Here is a 21,003-nt window from a genome sequence, read left to right as displayed (position 1 = left end):
ATGACATTTCCAATGCTTTGAATCTGCTCGCTTTTTCTCTCCGTCGCATTTGAATTCAACACACAACTCAAATTCTCTCTCTCTCTTTCTCTCTCTCTCTCTCTCTCTCTCTCTCTCTCTCTCTCTCTCTCTCTCTCTCTCTCTCTCTCTCTCTCTCTCTCTCTCTCTCTCTCTCTCTCTCTCTCTCTCTCGGTCTCTTTCTCTGTCTCTGTCTCTCTCTCACACGCGTTCAATCCGCCCCCACAAGAACAACCTAAAGCGAACGCGCACATACACATTCGATGTTTCGGTGGGAGTGGTGCCTGACAGGAACAAGTGACAGCTCCCTAATTACCTCCTCACTGTAGACGCTGACGCTGCCTGAGACGCACTGCTCATTTTCCTCTTCCTTCTTCCTTCCATTCCTCCCTCCATCTCTCTCTTACCCATCTATCTATTCCCTTTCTTCCCACCCTCCTCCTCTATCTCCCATGTGGTGAATTATGCATGTCCAGGAACTCCCAATCTGCATTCACACCAGCCCTGCAGAGACCAACCACCTACATACAGTAAATCAGTAAATGTTCCTGCCGTCTGTAGTTCTTTTTCTCTTTGTGCTTTTTTGACAACTACATCATATAGTATACATAGGTTTGTTTTCTTGATTCATTTGAATTTTGTCCATTGTGTGCATCCATCATGACTTGGAAAGGCTCGAGTTTGGTATAGGTCGAATGAGCCGTCTTCCTCCCCAGCCATTGGGACCTCTTATCCCCAAAGTGTCCATGTTAGAAGCAGGAAGAGGGCCTGGGGAGACAGCATGGGATCTCCAGAGAATGATAACATTCATAGTTGCGCCGCACAACAGTTGCCCCGGCACCCTCCGCCACACCTCTACCCCACCCAGGGTGTCAGCTCAAAGGCCCAGATTGCATTTCCAGTTGACGCCTTCTGGCCCCACAGGCATGTTTTGTTCTAATAGAAAATGGAACCCTTACATCCCCCACCCGCTCAGCCACACAGTTTGATTGTCCAGTGGGAGGTAGTGCACAAACAGCAGTGCTATTGAATCACCAGTCTGGCTATAGGAAGGAAAACCTTGCCGATGAAGGAAGATGGTGAGATGAGGTTAGAGAAGAGGTTTGGAATGAAACGATGGAAAGAAGAAGAGGCATTGACGCTGAACATTCAGGAAGAGAAGATGAGTAATAAGAGTATGGCGAGATGCTGCAGGTGGAGCAGAAGGGTTGTGCTCATGGTCTATTGGCAGATGATAGTGACATTCAAGGATCAGCTTTACAATTCTGTACACAAAGATTGACTGCCATGTTGTGTTGGCACTGATGGGATAAATGCACTGAATCTTTGCTTTGTACTACTTAATCTAGCCACTGACTAGCACATTGCCAGAGAGACATCAAGTTTATATTCGTTCAACAGCAGAAAACCAAAAAAAACAAATCCTTTACAGTATACGTCTGGGATAGCCTGTTGACCCTTACGTAAATGGAAAATACCGAATTAAAATCAATTAAGCTAGTCCTTAACTTTTTTTATTTGTAGCTTGGGAAGTTAAACACTAATATTCAGTATTCGCTGTCATTCAAAGAATTTCAAAGAAACTTTAAATGAGCCTTCACAATTGAGGTGGTGACTTTTCAGGTGATTTGAACTTGAGGCTAATTGAGCTTGTTGGAGTAGAAAACATGGCTTTACTGCTGAAATGAAGTTTGAGAGCAATTTTGTGCTACTGAATAGCTTTTTAGTGATCCAGAAGGAAGACTGTTTCTCCTCTTTTTGAGAGTCATTAACTTTGCCAAGTTGAACAACAGCACTCTCAGTCCAACATCACTATTTGTTCTGGCTTTTGTGAATGCTGTGACTCACAAAGGTTGCTTTATATTACTGCAAGTCCCAGTGTAACAGTTTGAAGAAAAAGAAAAAACAGTGCCACTTGCAGTCAAAGTAATTACATAACAAAACGAATAATTCCCCAAGTTTAACAGAAAGCAATGCACCCCAAGAAGGTCTAAAAATTAATTACAGAGAGGAAAACACCAAAATATTTTAGTTTTATTGTTGAAAGAGTACAAAAGCAACAATCAGAAGCAAGCAAGCAACCAACCAACCATTCTCAACACCGTTTATCCTGTTCAGTCTCGCAGGGGTTGACATCGAGCAAAAGGCAGATTACACTCTGAATTGATCACCAGCCAGTTGCGGGGGACAGAGAGACGAACAACCGGCCACACCCACATGTACGCCATCATTGAGCACAAATCGATCCCACGCTACCCGCACACAAGTCAGATGAGTGTAGCTTATGCCTACACCATCTACGACTCTAGTCAGAGGCAATACAACCACTGTGCCGCAATATCATTATTATTGTAATTATTATTATTGCCATCAACTTATGATTATCCCCCTTATATTCAATACTATTACCCTCAAACCAATAAACAATGCTGCAAGCTGTAAGACATAACAAGGACAGCCATGTCAGCAAGCAAAATGTCAAGTAAGATGTGCACATTTTCAACAAACACACTGACTACTGTACTTGCATAAGTGCCAGAGCAGGTGTAGGCTTCAATCAGCATCTTGCACTATAGAACTGCACCCGTCGTTCTGATTGGAGAGCTCATTTCAGAGTTTGGCTAAAGGGCCATCAAGGTCCTGAAGAATGACTGTTCCTTTCAGAGTATAGGAAAGCAGGGCAAAAGAGCCCAGGGTCAGAAAGAAGCTGAGTTCCTGTAATGGCTTTTTAGGGTAAATTAAGACGCAGGGAGCTGTTAAGGTTTGCCTCTATGGAGTGGTGACCCTTATTCACACAGGTCGCCGGCGCGGACTCATCACAATAGTTTCTTCTCCCAATAAGCTCCAGCACACCGTTTATCTGACTGCCACTGCCCATGATGTATTACCCCCTTCCCTGCCACAGGGCCTGTGTGTCATCAGGCCCGTGTCACTCTGCAAAGTCACCACAAGGCCCTCATTTCTAGCCCAGACCCCTTTTTGGGCTCCATCTGTCTAATTTGTTACAGCAGACTAATGCTGCTCAGTCGCTAACAAATGAAGCTAATGGTTTGTCACAATCCGTCAAAGTCACTTTTCCTTAATTGTAGGGGACAGTAACATGCCGACTGGTCAAACACACAAATGCAGACAAAGGCATTGCTCTTGGTCTCCTTCAGCTTTCTTCATGTTGTTATAGTAAATAAAGCATGCATAAATAAATAAATAAATAAATAAATAAATAAATATAGGCTTCTGTAGTTATGGTGTACCCAAGATTGTGTCTGCTCAATTTATACTTTAATCCAATATGTTTCCCAATCAACACACATTTTACGTCTATGATTTCGATCATTTTTATGTGCATTAACCAGTATGATGCACATTTGCATCTAAAAACATGTCAAAATGAGTGGTCGCTTCATTATTAAGGGGTTGAGTAAAACAATAATATTTAAATACTGTATTCATGTAGCCATGTTTGCTTTTTAGATAGCCTTTTTGCTTTTACTTTTAACACAGAGCCCAAAAAAGCATGCCATTTGTGACCTATGGTAAAAAAGTACACACCCTTCATTAAAGCTTTGTGTAAAAGTCGCCAGTGAAAAACCTGAAGCAACACATCCGCAAACATGATGGACATGTTAGGGTCTATGTTATAGTTCACCAAAAAAAAAAAATCATATTGGTGGTTAATTATCACTAATAATCAAAGCATGAGACCTTGACTAAATACAAAGCACATTTGTATTCATCCTCGCAGTCCTACTTTAAATGTGCTGGAACTAATTTAGCTGTGATGCTTGAAATTGCAGCATGAGAAAATTACGGTGCAGAGGGATAAATGCAAGAGCCACTGGTGAAGAAGCATTGAGCTATTGCTAATTACCGCCTCATTAGCGGTAGTGCTTATCCATGTGGACAACAGTAGAGAAACAGCTGATAAAAACACATGCAGAGGCTACAGTTGAAAGAACAGTGCCGTCTTTTATGTCTTCATTGAGTCACTATACATTTCGGCACAGGAACACCCAAACCACTCGGGATGTGCTTGGTAATTACAGAATCCAATAAGTGTGATGACGGCTTTTCATTAAGACACTTGGGTGGGAGACGCAGTAAGGAGATTCAGTGGTGCAGCCTAGCTTTTTTTTTTTTTTTTTTTAATGCAAAACGTGAGAAGCATCCTGTCACACCTCTTCATCCCCCCCCTATGCATCTTCAAGGCATCCAGATGTTGCTGTCAGCCCAGTTCTGCAAAGGCGTTGCAGTATGGAACTTCCTAAAGTGATGACAAGAAACACCTCTGCCATAACCTGGGCCTCTGCATTTGCATATTTTTCTATTTTAATCTGTGGAGGAAGAATGCAAATGTATGCAAAATGAAATCCATCTCCTAATGACATGGAACGATTAAACCATTTTTATGCTTAAATATTCTCTTTAATGAAATCAAACGGGCCCACGCGCCGCGACAAATTTGACTGGGCTCTGGCAAAATTAGAGGATATCACAAAAAGGAGAACAAGAAAGAAAGGGGAGAAGTAGGAGGGGGGGCATTGGTTGTGGATGGCATACTTGACAGCTTTTTAAAGTCTCCCTTGTGGTAAAAAAAATATATATCAGAAAGCTCCCGAATTCAAATGAGGTATCTATACCAATTACACAATCTGTCAGTTTGCCTTTTTTTATACAATGATTATTATCTCTTGAAAGAGTAGTGAAGTTCACCTCTAAAATGTTCTAAAATAACAAGTGATATACTGCCAAATTCAAAATGTTTCATGCAGATGATTTTCAAGTTCAAATTAATGCTTTAAACAGCAACTATCTAATTTCAGGCAATGCTCACAGCCTGAACTAGGAAATAATGCTACATCTGCTAATGTACCACTCATCAAATGGCAAAATGAAAGTCGCCGCCTCAAGACATGATCACCCAGAAGCAGACAGAAGACAAAGAAGAGAGGAGACAGGACTGTGATTAAATTTGGTATCCAGGAGAATGGAGGTTGGGGGTGTCGGGTGTGGTAATAGGCGACTGCTTAATTGTGACTTGGTGGGGAGCGGGTGACAAATGGCCTTTCCGCTGAGCTGTTCAAGCTATGAGCTGCACATTAATTTAAAGGGGGTTATTATTATGTTTTAGCTTCATACCTGATTAATCATATGGATTTACTTGCTGCTTAACATCATATATAAGACTCTTGCTCAGCAGCCATCAAACTCATGACCGTGGCACTTGCACAGCCTTTGAAATGCAAATAATGGACAAGATACACTCAGTGTGCTTGGGTGAATGTAGACTGTCAGATTGTAGCCATTTTCACAGGTAAAAGAGTGTAATCATGACTGTCAAAATGTACATGATTTGACCCCTTCGTCGCAGGATTTGTCTTCATTAATCATTATTAGGGTAGACGGGGTGAAAGTGATTGATGACGCTAATAGAATGGGGTACCACATAGTGTTGCGTCGCTTGGAAGGCACCGCTTAGCTCACTTAGACCCTTGTAACCAAAGCGCAGTGAAGGTGTGAGGTTAGGCACCCACGCGGGTAGGGATTTCTCCGGCCTGATGCTTTGTTACCTCCAAATCCTGTTGGCTTATGCGACATCCCTGCCTTCACTCCTAATAGAGACGAGGAGCTGCAGAGCACCTGATGCCAAGCTGCTCCATCCAGACTGATATAAGAAAGTGTAGTGTGTGTGGAAAGTGGACACAAGCTCTAAGGAAGAAGTGTCGAGCAGCCAACGTGTGCTTGTACACTTGGGCATGGTGAACCCACAAGGTTTGAAGGGTAAAGGGGGGGCTTGATGAACCCCAATTGATTTCTGGCTCCTCTGAGAAGTACTTCTGATTGTTTTAGTATTTATGAAGAGGGCATAGTTGTGTGCTCCATGACACCCAACATCATCGTGATATATAAGGAGCAGTCACATGACATGCACATCAGCATGTACATGTTTGTGTGTCTGCATATAAAGTGCAAAAGCAAGAGTGATTGTGTATGGGCAACTGTTTTTATACTTATGGATGTTAATGCGAAGGATTTGAAATTGGGTTCAAGACAAGGGGGAAGAGGTGCTGAGCTAGATTATTAACCCCTAACACGGAGCTCGATGCGGTTTGCTAAAATTATGGCGCAAGGGGGGATTTATATGATCCCCGTAATCCTGCGGCCCTGATGCTCTAAATCCATTGTCATGCTTCACTTTTATAGAGGGAAATTTCCATGACTTCAGCTCCCCACTTATTACACTTTGCATAACCACAATCACATGCATTGCTGCCACCCATTCAACATTCCTTTCTGAAAACCCCGGGATCACATTTCACAGAGCGGGTCTTTGATGTCATTACACCCCTTTGCTTGTGGTTTACATGCTTACATCAGGGGGCTGTTTCCATGTAATGTCCTTTGAAATGATTTGGATAATTGCTGAATGAAAGAAACTGAAAATCTGGTCATGTTCATTTTATTTGCTTTCAGAAACATTGGAGAAAATACCTTGTAACAATAGTTTTTTGACATCATGTAAATGTATAACAGAAAAAAACATACTCGTGTGTTGTTGTGAGCTATGGATTAGTGCTTTCGGTTGTGCTGTTATACAACAACTTCATAAAAGAAGCTAATAACTTGCATCCAGGATACACAATTGATAAATTAAGTTGTTTATATCCCCTGCCAAGCCCCCAAACCTTGCATCTTTTCATTTCTATTCATCTTGCCTGACACTGCCACGTAGTGCCCGCGGAGTGCGCTCCGGCACTCCTGGTTTGCGGCACTCTGAATCACATTCCAACAATGCTACGTGATTCCAAATGCTTTGAGTGGAGAGGAGCGCTCTGAGAGTGCATTTCCAAATGCACCAATAGTTTGCACATTTTTGATCTGGAGTGGGGCCTCATACCTGTAATAGTATGAGATGATGACCTTAGTAAGAACAAATTCTTTTACTCAAATGTGACATAGCGGGATGAGAATAGCTTCTCCATTCTCCTCAGATATTCCAGCATTGAACGGTTTCTTGTCACATTTGCATGAACATTTGTTTTCTGTCTTCGAAAATACAGTTCTGTAAATGTCAGGAAGTTAATTAGTTCTCTTTCTGTGCATGTTTGTGTGCTGATGCAAGACAAAGTCACAATGATATTTACCACGGTGGGAGGTAATGTCATTCTTGCTGTTTTATGTCCCTCTAAGTGGGAGATGTTCAGCATCTTTCCAGTCCCAGCCCTTTCTGTTTCCCTGTGGCACATTTTCTCCACAAAACTTTCTCCTCCCACTCCCCAAGCACTCATTTTCCTCCCTCCCCGATGTCTTCTCTGCAGCATGGTCATTTAATACATCTAACCAGCTGGAAAGATAAATATTCCTCATTGGAGTGTGAGGCCCTTGCCTCCACTCACACAAACCGGAGATGAGGGGAAAGCCTCCCTCTGCAGAGTCCAGTTGCCTGAATGTCATCATAAAAGCTTGCACTCAACCAGACACAAATGTGAAGATGACTGCAGGTCTTTTTTTCATCAATCACATTTTTTAATTCGGTGGGCAACATTTGTTTGATAGATATTAACAATAAACAAAGTCAAACAAACAAAGTCAAACAAACAAATTCAAACACAAAGTAACACTCTGACAGTCTTCATTGTTTATGGAACCAAAACAAAAATAGCATAGCAAACAAATTGTGGGGTCTAAAATCAGCACACAGTCCTAAGAATAGCGACTTGCGCACGTACGATCGTGTTTCCTCCACCAACACTATCGTGTGTTCATTTTGCAGGCTGTATTTGGCTGATTCTGCCGAATGAAGAACGTGGATAGGTTCCCAGGGCTGACTCATGGTTTCTGTTTGGAGAGGTCCAGTCCAGTGCAGGCTGGCCCTCTGTTTATACAAACTCTCCGGCCAGACTGGGAGGCCCTCTTTTCACACCCAGGTGCTTTCCAAAGAAAACCGGCTGCAGAGGCCCCTCGCCTAAGGTGCACCACACTGAAAACCATACATACTGCTTCATGTTCCTGCTGTCGTCTTGCATGCTTCAGCTACACACTTGTTATAATAACAGACAGACTCAGCAAAGAACATATGCTATATAAAAGTTAGAAATGTTAGCACTCACATGAATTATGTTTATTATAACCCATATGCTCAATTTGCTGTCTTGGTATTTCTCACTGCGAGTGAATTTGATCACTACTAGTATGGTCGAAACAACTTCTGAAAACCATGTCCGAAGGTGTTCACGCTGCAAAATCTTCACTAGCGACCCTCTTGAGAGAAAATATACAGTTGCACATTTTTGGGTTCAGCTCCTTTACCCTTGTTATTTTAAAGTTCAGGACCATACCTACAGTAGTGTATACTGTTAGCCTTCTGGGTTATTGTAATTTACGGACTGTAAGTCACACTTAAAAACCTCTAATTTGGACCAATGGACAGTGTGTCTTATAATCTGTTGCGCCTTATGTATGGAATTGAAGTAAAATTAAATTTGACACATTTGCTACTTTCCCTTACTGTGCAGTTATGTGCCTTATCACGCAGTGAGCCCTATATATGGAAACTTCACCCCCAAAAAATGAATTGTTCATTGAAACTGTTTGTAATTCAGTGCGCTTTAAAGTCGGAAAAATACGCTACCAGATGAGTGTAGATCAGCGTTTTCCTGGTCATTTTTTATTTTGTTACATGTTGTAAAATTATTTACTGATCAATGAGCAGTTGCACATTTCATTTGTTTTCATCCATATTCTATATTATCATGTCAGTTGGACCACATTTGGGTCTTGAGCTTGCTAGCATGAAAAACTTTCCATACTTTTATACTGTAGCTTTTATATGAAGGCACAGACATTGATTCCTGTTGTACACCTAATTCCTAATTGTAAATAGGACGTTTTGAAAGGAGTTCTTACCTTAGGGGAAATGCTGTGGAGGCTCTGAGGCATTGAAACATCCCTTTAAAAGGGAAACAGAAGCAAAACAATAAATACATGTAAGTGACAAGAAAATATTGGTGGTTCAAGGAAATATACTGTAACTATTAAAAACAAATGCAAAAACACATGTACAAGCCACAAGCACCAGGACATATCACCCCAGAGATTCCTTTGAGGGTAAAATGGCAATGCATATATGTATACAATAATTACATTCCATATATCTTCAAAATCCCATTTCCATCCATGGTAATTCTGCTACACAGGAGTAATGGGTGTATTATGCAGTTATGACAGGCCCAGCTCTCTCCCTATCCTTCCTCATCATCCGCCATACAAACCCTCCTCCCCGCCCCCAGCAGTCAGACTGCTGAACAATCAAAGTAAAGAGTAAAAATATGCAAAATGGGGTATTTTTTCACTTTGAGTCTGCAGCATGAGCGAGACAAAGACTGTATCAAAGAATCAACCTCCCCTCCTCCAAAATAGAAGAGTGTTACATCCTAGCCTAGCTTTAGGAAGAAAGTCTAATCCTTGTTCCGGCTTTGTTTTCTTCCAAAAATATTGCAGCGAAATCGAATAGCCTGATTCTTGTTACTGCTACGTATATGACAATATGATGTTCCAATGAACCTTCCTTTTAAGTATGATCTCCCTTGTTGAGTGAACAGTGAGCACTGAATAAATGACCGTGTAAATGACTGAGCCAATGATTGAGAGAAGAAATTATTGAGCTGGTAAATGAACAAATGTTTGAGTGATCGAGTGAGTGAATAGCTGGGACATTGAGTGTGTGTCTAACTGAGTAACCCAGCCGGTCCGGGAGCCACACACACTGGAGGCAGAGCAAACAAACAGCTCTAAGTGCGGCAGTGTTCACTGGGGGGCTGGGAAGAGCCCCATCAGACCTCTGAATGGGAGCATTCTGCCTTCTTGCAGCCAGCTATTAAAATCAATTAATGACGGGAAAGGGGGGTGGCCTGTAAAAACTGACTTGTTGGGCTCTAGGGGTCCTTAGCGACATGTTACCTTTCTGGATCACTTGTGCCATATGGAACCTCCCCTCTTGTGGAACATAACTCACTTTTATGAGGGCTTCATTGGCTAATGATGGAACAGAGCACAAGCCGCGAGCATGGGAGTATTCCTGTCCCTAAAGCTGTCACTCCCTCTGCTGCCTCACAGTGTGGCATTGGCATGATGCACGAGTGGAGTGAGTCCAAAGAGTTTAGATTTACTCGTTTTGGATGACAAAGGCTGGATTTACCTGCATGGCTTGAGACACCATTTTTCTTCGCAGGTGGCTCTTAAACTGCTGGGTTCAAAGTAACCTAAATTGTTTGAATTTGCTCATCGCTGGGCCCAATTCTGGGTTCTTTATATACCTAGTACATTGGGTTGGGGATTTCACCAAAGCAGATCGGGTCAAGAGTTTGATTTAACAAGGGGGCATACTACTCTTACTAATGAGTTAAATGAGAATGGGCTACCGGGTTATCAGTATTGCTGCGCTTTACGGTTCAACATAATGGTAATTTTATTTCCAACATTTTCTAATAGTGGTAAATTAGATTTACTTCAACTTGAGTACACAACAAGTCTGTCCAAAATGGCATTCAGCTCGTCAGCCTGCCCTTACCCAATCTTCAACTGATCAGGCCTTAATCATATGTCAAAAAAGGTTGCCCATGCTACCTCGACACAGGAACTGGATAGATTGGCTACACTATCAATGGAAACATTGAAAAGCAGTGAGAACTGCAAAGTGAAATACTGTATGCTAGTGACAGATGATATGCACTTAAAGTCAGCAATTAATGCAGAGAAAATACTCTGAAATAGGTTTTCAATTGGAATTGGGCTCAATGCCTGCATTATAGACTGCACACAGCCAAAGACAAATGGCAGTGAGCAAACCATATGAAAAAATAATCAATAGAGAAGGGTAAACAAGATTGTATTTTAACGCCGCATGTATCTGCTACATCTTTTATCTGTTTTAATGTTCCTCTCATTCCCAGGAGAATGTTTGTATTTACATTTAACTGCATAATGCACAGTGAGACAAATGCATCGTGATCCATGGAAAGAATGTTGAAGAAATAGTTTCGCCTCAGGCCAGACAGGGCCAATTGAAGAGGAGATTGACCGTTAAAGTGGCCCAGTGGCTCTGCAAAAAGATGGAGGAGGTCCATTTACCAATTCTGAATGAACCCTGCACGTATTACAGCCAAGTCTCAGAGCTAAGGAAAAACTGTGTTTCTTGAATCCCTATCAAGTTTTAAAGGAGCAGACATGTTGAGCAGCTTGTGCCTTAGTCAGGCATTCTCAGCCCTTAGCGCTCAGTCACACCTCAGTGGCATGTGCTACAAAAATGCTTACTTTCACAAGGATCACTAACAAGGGGAAGCCTCTTCCTGAGAGATACATTCAGCTGGCCCATCAATTACACTCTCCCAGGAAGAAGCCAACATGATAATGATTATGATAATTCTGTGACATTGTGATAATGACACGATAAGGAAGTGGAAGATGAATCTGTCCTAGCTCAAACATGTCAGCAAAAGATGAAGTCAACCTGATGAGATGAGCAGGAATTTTTTAATGACCTTGTCGGCGCAGCTCAAAGAAAAGTACTCTCCTAACTCTTTTATCGAATTAAATATATATTTTAAAATAATCAAATTCATGAGGCTCATGACACCATTGCTTTGCAAACATTAATGATACTTTATATTTATCTTTAATTGTGGCAAGTGAAACTGCCATTCAAAACCTAAACCAACAAATTATTTTTTCATTTACCGGTAACATGAAGACAATGTGAAATGAAGAGGATCAAAGCTCACTTTTTAATGTTTTTTAAAATTGTATGCTCTGTGTTTGTCAGAGAATATCTCCAGATAAATGCTGCATTTTTTTTTTTTTTTAAAACCACTAAATGTAGGGTATGTACAGGAAAATGCTCTCTTTACTTATGGCAGCTCAGAAGTTAAACACCACCCTGAACCATGACATCATTTTTAGAATAACCATCTCTGTTTTTCTCCACATGCGTTTGCGAGGCAACACTAAGTGACCTGGATACACTCATCTAGTTAAGAAAACAAAAATGTAGCAATAATGTGTTCCATGAACTCATATTGCCCTGAACATGAAACGTTGCAAAATATCAAAATAAAGAATGGAGTGAAATATTGGGGGGGGGATACTACTATATTGCAACTCGAAGTGATGTGTTGGGTCAAATTACATTAATTATAGAAGAAATACTGGGAAAAAAAAAAGCAACAATAAAATCCAATACCATTGCTTCTAAGAATAAATACAACTTTAAGTAATCACGTGTTGGGTCAAATGCTTCATTCATTATAGAAGAAATACTGAAAAAACAAGGCCAATACCAGTGCTTCTAAAAATAAATACTGTATTTTAGATAGCTCTTTCGTTGTAAAATGGACATGACGTGTCTTCAGTGGATGGAGGAAGACTATTTAATGTACTTAAAAAGCAGAAGCCATGAGGGACAAGTCAATAGGTTGGACATAATATTCTTTAACACCAGTGATTCCCGAGTGCTGAAAACGAACCTAAGAAACATTGGTATGAACCGATCATACCGCAGACGTTTTGTCACTCCTGATTTGTAGACGATGGTACATTTAAAAGGCCACCGAATTCTTCATCATCCTTGTGCCAAATAGGCCATTTTTTTCATTTTGTGTTAATTTTCTTTCCAAAGCCTCTCTCTATTCCCACCACCCATCCTAATCTGGCTTTAAAGGTCAGTTTAGCATAATGACATCATAGAGATGAGCACAGGCAAAACCAGATTACTAAATCTGACTCTAATGTGGCTTTTCAGATGAAACGGCATTAAAAGACATTAACGCTGCCACATTCACTGGCAGTTTTAACTGAGATTGCTCAGGACTGGCCCTTTGCTAGACGCTTTGTATTTTTAATGAGGTGACAGAGGGAGGCAAGATTGGACCGGGATGCTTTTACAACATGCTGAGCTCGGATCAGATACAGTCCGTCTATTTGTGTGAGATTCCAACAGCTTTCTTATTGGGCGAGGGTTAACCTCTTCAACGTGACTGACATTTTTAGAGCACAGACACCACAGTTGGTATAACTCAAGAGGTTGGTTAGAGGAATACTACAGGCTTTATTTGGCACAAGATTGAATCACATTTTACACATTGTTCATTTGAATTTAGTCCTACATTAACATTTACTGTACGCTTGATGATGTTTTTCCAAGCTTGTGAATCACAATATTTGTAGGTTGTGATGTTCCAAAAACAGATGCTGCTGCTTTGACTGAAAACAAAATCATTTAAGTGTCAATTTTCAGTTATGATTAAAAAAAAAACCAATCAATTCTACGTCAATCTGTTTCTAGAGAGTTTTGTGGAAACCTTTTTTATTTTTTTTCCTACATACAAGCATAAATGATTAATGTATTTTTTTATTCTCACTGGAGGGAATATCAACACAAACATGACACAGGCGTCCTGAAATAATCAATAGGTGGTGACACTCAGTAACACTCATTATTAGTTATGAACCACTGAAATATAGCTATAGTTCATAAATGTGTGGTGTGTGATTCCTTAACTGGTCATTGCACAATGGATATGACCTATGCACAAATTAGAAAATGTGCCTAAATGCATCAACCCACTCACAAATACAGTACCAGCCTACCACTTATTAAGTATGTTTATCGGTGTTGCAATTGCTTTAGTGCTCACCAAGTCATCATTTGTTTCAATTCCTCAAAATTGGACATGTTTTAAATGACATTATTTGTGATTTCAGATTTTAGCACCACCTCCCACTCATTGTGGTTAAAAAAGCCATTCTCAACAATGGCCCAGCTGAAGAGAGGATGAGGTCAGGAGTGGCTCATTTGCTGAGACAGAATGCATTTAACCTTGATGAGAGAAGCGGCTGTTACAGTAAGTGCATTTTTAATTCATTTGTTTGGATTATACAAGAGATATCAATCTCCATAGAAAATAGAAGACAGATAAATACGTTCATCAGATGTACATACATTTACGATCTTTGAAGATACCTGAACACACAACGGCACATTGGTAGCACTAACACACTACCACATACTAAAAGTTTGTTGGCACATTAAAGAATGCCACTGACAATTCAACACAAAATGAATTACAAATAGATATCCAAAAAAGGAGTAAATGACATATCAGGCTCTCACATAGGTGCTCAGTGTATCTGGAGAATGCCTGCTCCAGCTCATCAATTGAGTTCACTGGAAAAAAAGAGACACACTGTTTATCCCAATGTAGTTTCACCCTGTGTGAGGCCTATGTCCATGAAAAATGTACCGACAAACTGTAAGAAAGTTGAGTAGCAAAACTTTAAAAAGTGTGGTTGTTTATACCAGAATGTTTACAATGCACTTAAACTGACGTTTCATGGTTCCGTGTTATTCTAACTCAGCAATGTGGCTTTCACCAAACACTTCTCTTGTTCACTCTCTCTCATATAATTTCATGTTTTCTAAACAGATGTAGGCATCTGTGCATAATGCAGTAAAAAAAAAACATTCCAAGAAAACATTGGGAATGTTCAGTGGCCTTGTTGGTCGAGGGCCTGACCAGCAGTGGTCAATGTGGCGTTTAACTATGGATCCCAGGGATACAATGACGAACACTCTATTTCGTCCTATTATAGAGAAACTCAAACAATGTCACATCTGTAAAGCTTCTATTCAAAGGTGCGCAGGTTGGGTAGCTGACAGTCTTTCAAGAATCGCGTGTATAACAAAGCAACGGGTAGCACTTTGAATTTATTTTCAGTTACCAGCCCCAAGAGAGAAGAAAAAAAATCATGCTCCCCAAACTATGAAATAGTATCATTTGTCGATAAAATTGTTATAAGTACAGTATCCTTAAGAACATTTCCATCAGTGCTAGTTTTCTTATGGGAAAAGTCAAGCCTGCATCTGGCTGGTGACCAATCCACAGAGTAGCCCACCTCTCACCCAGAGTCAGCTGGGATAGGCTCCTGCTCACCACAACCCTAATGAGGATAAAGTAGTCTAGAAAATGCATGAGGGGAAAAGTCAAGACACCCAAACCAGTAATGTGTCAACATCCATCTTTTTAAGGACTCATGATGACATACATGGTCAAAACAGTTACCATGTGTCGTCGTAGCATTTCTGCGACGTGCTCTCATCAAAATACTGAAAGGTTGAAGAACTATCAATATTTTTTACAGTATGATTCCTGCCATGGTACAGAAATTGTCTCCATTTAGGGGCGGATCTGTCTCACGTAGTGAGTTTCCCTCACCCCGTCACAGAATACTGTTGGGCCAATGGCTAGATCGTGCCAGCGCATTCCTGGTGGAAGTTGCTGTCTCCACTTCTAGTTTACTCGGTGGAGAGTGTTTTGTGGCAACTCGCTGTTAGCAGAAGTCCAGAGAATGGAAACCAAGTAAGCGCCCAGGGTAATAAAAACATTTTTGTGGCGCATGGTCACATGTCCAAATACAAACACTCCCTGGCCCCGATCAACTTCACTGAGCATTTCAGAAGCAACATTTTTAACGCCAGTCTATAAACTACCTTAAGCAGAGCACATGCAGTACTCTGTGTAGTATATACGTAAATACATCCATACGTAAACACATACGTCCAACAAGATGTACATGGGCACCACACGAGGCTTTCTGTGCCAGGTTACTTCACGATAATGTCCATCAAATGTTTTGGTCTAACTCCTTGGGTCTCCTTGGTCTTTGGTCTACGGTTTTTGAGTTTTGAGATTCCACAGTATTATGTATACCATTGGTAAAGGCAGAGCAACAACTGCATGTTATTTCCATTTAAAAATACCACCCATTAAAATGAAAATACTCAACAGGTTCTGATCTTTTTGACCAAGCACCAGTTGTCTTGCTCACAAATGAAGCAAGTGAGACAAAACCAAAAGTAAATTTGATGAGCTGCATTTTTTCAGGTAATTGAGTCTTTGATTAAGATAGGATTAAATTAACTGGTAGTTCTCAGATCATCAAGAGAATAATTAATCTAAATATGATCCTAAATTATCAAACCCCAAGCACTTGTTTGATTGTTGTGCAATCTAGGTTTACTGTTTATGTTTATAGTATGGCACAGATTCCTTATCTTGCTGAAGCCACTGAGGCATCACAAGGACCACAGCTGCAAAGCTAATTAATATGATTTATGCATGTTCGGTTGCTTGCTAAGCTGCACATTTTTGAGGCACACAACGTCATCTGCAAGCCACTGTCATGAGGGAAAAGAAAATCGAGTCTTTACATTGGTGTCTGGTTTTGCCCGGTTGTATTACAAGAACGCAATGCCCTGCGGAGCTTTTGAAAGAGGAAATAAGACACTTAAACGAGACAGAATTTGTGAAGCTCCAAATTAGCCAAGAGGTGAATAGTTTCTTCCATGGTCAGTAATATTCATTATGTAAAAAAAGCAAAAGCAATGAGTAGCAGGGGTCCCCAATCACCCAACTGCGGCGGGAATAATCAATCATCTTACAATCAATTACATGCAGCACATACGCTGACTATTTTCATTTTAAAAAATGGACACTTCCGTTTCTGCCTCTTGCGTGATTTTTCTCAAATTCTTCTCATGCTCCAGTATACGCACAAGTTAAACATGCAGCTACAATTACCCAAAACAATGTCACTCGATAGGCAATGGTTAGCTAATGATTATTTTAATAATCTGTTCATCTGTCAATTACTTTGTAATAAATTATGTCAAATTGCTCGTTGTTAATTAATATGCAGTTCCTGTGTCAGGAAATGGAGAGGAAAAAAAGGTGCCCATTTATTTCCAAAGTAAAAGCAGATTTTTGAAAAAAAAGACAAATTCCTTTCATGAAGAATCTTGGAACATTTACTGTTGAGACCTTGAAATTATGAGAATTTACTCAATTTAAATTTAACAAGGTCTTTAAATGATAAGCCAATTATCAAAAATAGTAATCAATATTCTGATTATTGATTCATTAACTCTTCATTGTCACACATGAATCTATATATCTGATTCTATTCATGTTTACTACCATTTACTAATAGCATTTTTACAAAACGTGTGCTTTAAAATGACGATCAATTATTGCTGGAGTAATTTACTTGGTTATTATACATAAACTGATAGTGAGCATCATCCTACGTAATGTGCAGGTGGTTCACACGTCCAATTTCACGCAAGCCAAGTCTATTCATTTTCACTTAGACTTGTTTTTCCCTCCTCATGGCCTGCTTGATAACTGTTCAACTGCAATTAGCAACAGATGCCACCTCACAGAGTGCTAATTTTAATTGTACGTGATGAGCACAGCTAATCATTGTGGTTTGCTGTTGTGACCTTCTGACAACTGTGATGGGTAGTTTCTTCCAGAGATTCTTTTCACAACCAACCCCAACACACATGCACAAAGACCCAATTTGCCCTCGCCGACATTTTATATTAACGGAGTCTGTGGTCACTGGGAGGAAGGCTAGATTGGGTGACCACAAATTAGCCGTGCCCATAATATTTCAAGCCTGTTTGGTGCAGTAAGAGGAGTCTGTTTGTTTTGGTGTCAAGGCGATTTAGAATCAAAATGAGGACCTCCGGCACAGATGTGGAGCTCAATGCCAAAAAGCAGCACCATGGCCTTAAATAGCCCCGCCTCTCACACTCATCCCTGTCATCCAGTTGGCAACTAAAAAAAAAAAAAAAGAATAGGGTAGCAACAAAATCAAGTCAATTGAACTTAAACTTCAGTCAACTGCAGAGGCTTGGTTAGAAAGCTGCCACTTTGAACTTACTTAGAAGCACTTGCATGGTGCAACTCAAACTTTCCCAGGCAAATCCAGTCCTCGAGAGCACTTATCCAGTCTATTTTTATTATTAGTCTGTAGTGAATGTTGATCATACCTGATCCTTTGGCTTCTGTTTCGCCATTAGCCACAACACACTCTGATTTTACCCTAAAATATTTTAATCATTTCCCCTACGCCGGAACATGTTTTTATTGGCATCTGCTTCACTAAGCTACCAGCTAATGTTGAGTCAAGCCACGTGAAAGCAAACACGCATACCCTAAACTACATCTTAAGTACTGGAATGAGAGGAGAGCAGACTGTTGGGGAGGGGAGTAAGTCACGACACGTTCGATGAACAAACTGCCGATTAGCCCTCGACTGCACGAAATGAGAGAAGTGTCGCTGTGGACATGATTCACTTTCATATGCTGTACTAAAAGAGCTGCTGCTGTGTCACTCAGTTGCATATTTTATTTGGAGACCTGGACCCCCCCGTTTCCTCTAACATAATGTATGTTCTGTGATAAACAGGGGTTCACTGAATATACTGTACTTAGAATGAAAACATAAGCACTTACAAGGGGAAATGGAAACTGTTCAAAACCACGTTGATACGGCAGGAAAATCGTGAATTATTACTCAGATAAGATCGCAAAGATCTACGGTGTGCATTTATAAATGATCAGATCAGATACTGGAAAAAAATCCAGGCTTGAGCAGGAATCTGAACCATCAAAGTGGTCTATGATTATTTTGCAAACACAGAAGATTCACATCATCCATACCTTGCAGTCCTACCGGTAAGCGAACCAAGCATGAGGATTCTTTCTTGAAATTCCATCACAATGACTAGACAACTTTCGACTTGTGGAACTTCAATGAGGCACATTTGTGATGCAAATCAAAAACTGAGTGCTTTATTGTTTAACACATATTTATACTATGACAGATAATTATTTTATTTAGTCACTTTGTATCATGCCTCTGGGTTATGACACCAATTTGAAAATATAGCCTATATATGTTTATATAAATATTTATTAGTTGTCAAAACAACAAAAAACAAATTGAATTGGACAGTACATTTTCATTTGGATGATGCGAGTGTATCAAATCAATCCCAATCAAATTGTTCCTGCTTAAATTATGTATTGAGGTACGGATACCAGCATTTGTTGGTTGCTCTAAACACATAAAAATATTAAATTGGATGATTCTGTGCTGTCATGATACTGACAGAAACATTGTTTAACTTATTACAACTCTGTCTTTCATAAAATTTAGATGATTGATTTGTTTGGTCAAAATAATACTAATACCCTATGTTAAGAAAAGAAGGCAGAGTGAGCATCAGCACATCAGAGAAAAAAAAAAACTGGAAAGTGATCACAATGTGATGCGACTGAGCTGTATGCCCACTGGCCCATTGACATCAGCCAGTGCGTCTCTGACCACAACCTCCCGGCCTTTCGTGCCAAGACCAGATGCATACAAAAGGAACCGAGGCACAGACCAAACACATTTTAAATACGTGACAATACACCCAAAAACATACTCACGATACCAAAGCGGATGGCTATTGTGATACAAATGTTCTTCCTCCTGGTGGCGCTTAGGCACTGGCCACTCACTTTTATGAGATTTGATGGCCGACTGTTTTATTGTTGTCTTCGCTGTCTCAACTGTGCACTATATTAAACATGTGGCAAATATTACCATTCAATCCATGGTTCTAAAGTTAGCCTCACATCACTTACATCTGCCGGTGACAGAAAATCAGTGAGCATTGCAAATTACAAACAGTAACCTACACATCACACAACTCGTACAACACCATATGCATTTAGGTCTAATTTAAAGTGACATTAAAGCAAGGAAAAGGAAGCCAAGGCAGTGAGTTTTTACAGGCTTGAATTAGATTTGACTAGATTCCACATTAAAGGTACCACATACTGTAGTTATAAATAGCTCCTTAACAATCTGAGTTGTAGTGGTAGTAGCAGTACAGTATAAACGTCCACACTTAGTATAGCATAAATGAGTACACCCCTTTTGAAAAGTGAAATTTTAAACAATATCTCAATGACTACAAGAATAATTTACAAAATGTTGGAAAGGCCACGTTACATATACAGTATTAAATTTAGAGCATGATTGATTGATTGATTGATTGATATCTTTATTTCGAACATCCAAAACAAAAAAAGAAAAACAAAAAAACAAAAACAAATAACACTCTAAAGTGCCACATAAGTCCATACAAAACAAACAAACAAAAAAATAAACCAACAAATAGAAGTAAATACATTAAATAAATTAAGTAATTAGTAATAATAATACATAAGTAAATAAAAAAAAAAATGTAGCATGAATGTAAGGTTAATATAAATTAGATTTTAACAATATAAATTTGATCAAAACATCACTTTTTCTCTCTCTCTCTCTTTCTCTCGCTCTCTCTCTTCCCCCGTCTTTCTGACAGATCTCAGTGGAGCAATGGAGCTTGGACGGGTGTTTCCTCCTTGACCTCCACAGTGTGACTCCACAGTAACACGGGACTATTGCAAAATGCAACCCTGAACATAACAACACCATTTGGCTTTTTTTCTGAGCTTGAAGCAAAAAGATAACACTGATCCACTCTGTGGATTTGACAAGGTCACGGTATATATTTAAATCCATCCCTCCATCCACCCATCCACCCAACCATCCACCCATCCATCCATCCATCCATCCGTCCGTCCGTCCGTCCGTCCGTCCAATCCATCCATCCAAACCTTGCACCGATTTGTTTTTACCTGTTGTAGCCCATTTCAAGATCCTGAGCTCTCACCTTAAATATCTGTCTCTCACTTCTACTTCTTTGTACTGCTTCCTTTCTATTTGATTTGCGAGGAATAACTTCTCATTCTTCTTCGTACTAATCGGTGATACCCATCTTGGTGTCTGTGCTACATGTATGCTGCCTCCTTAAAGCTTCCCTTCCTAATTAGGACTGAAACACACTGACAGGGGACTCCACCATCATCATCACTCAGCTACATTATCATCATTACCACTGTCACTATCAGGGCTGAGATCAAATTCCGGCATGGCTTTGGGATAGTGGGATTTCTGTACACCTGATATATTGTGTGTCATTACATTGTTGTTATCACTGTGCCATGGGGAGTCCAGGAGGATGGAGGCTCACTTGTATAAAACAGCCCA

The 21,003-nt window shown here is 40.2% G+C and overlaps 1 long non-coding RNA gene across 2 annotated transcripts in view; it reads left to right on the top strand.

The window, feature by feature from the left end:
- LOC119127447 overlaps positions 1-21,003 on the top strand; it is a 188,334-nt gene that overhangs the window by 112,103 nt on the left and 55,228 nt on the right. The window contains exons 3-4 of one of the 2 annotated variants that reach the window (XR_005098824.1): positions 7,790-7,986; positions 13,774-13,913. This is a non-coding gene — a long non-coding RNA (uncharacterized LOC119127447). The remainder of the gene's footprint in view (positions 1-7,789; positions 7,987-13,773; positions 13,914-21,003) is intronic. The other variant, XR_005098825.1, reaches the window with a different exon arrangement.

Source organism: Syngnathus acus, chromosome 9 (genome assembly GCF_901709675.1).
Source record: "Syngnathus acus chromosome 9, fSynAcu1.2, whole genome shotgun sequence".
NCBI lineage: Eukaryota > Metazoa > Chordata > Actinopteri > Syngnathiformes > Syngnathidae > Syngnathus > Syngnathus acus.
The sequence above is the reverse complement of the archived record's forward strand: the minus strand, read 5'-3'. Positions and strand labels throughout refer to the sequence as shown.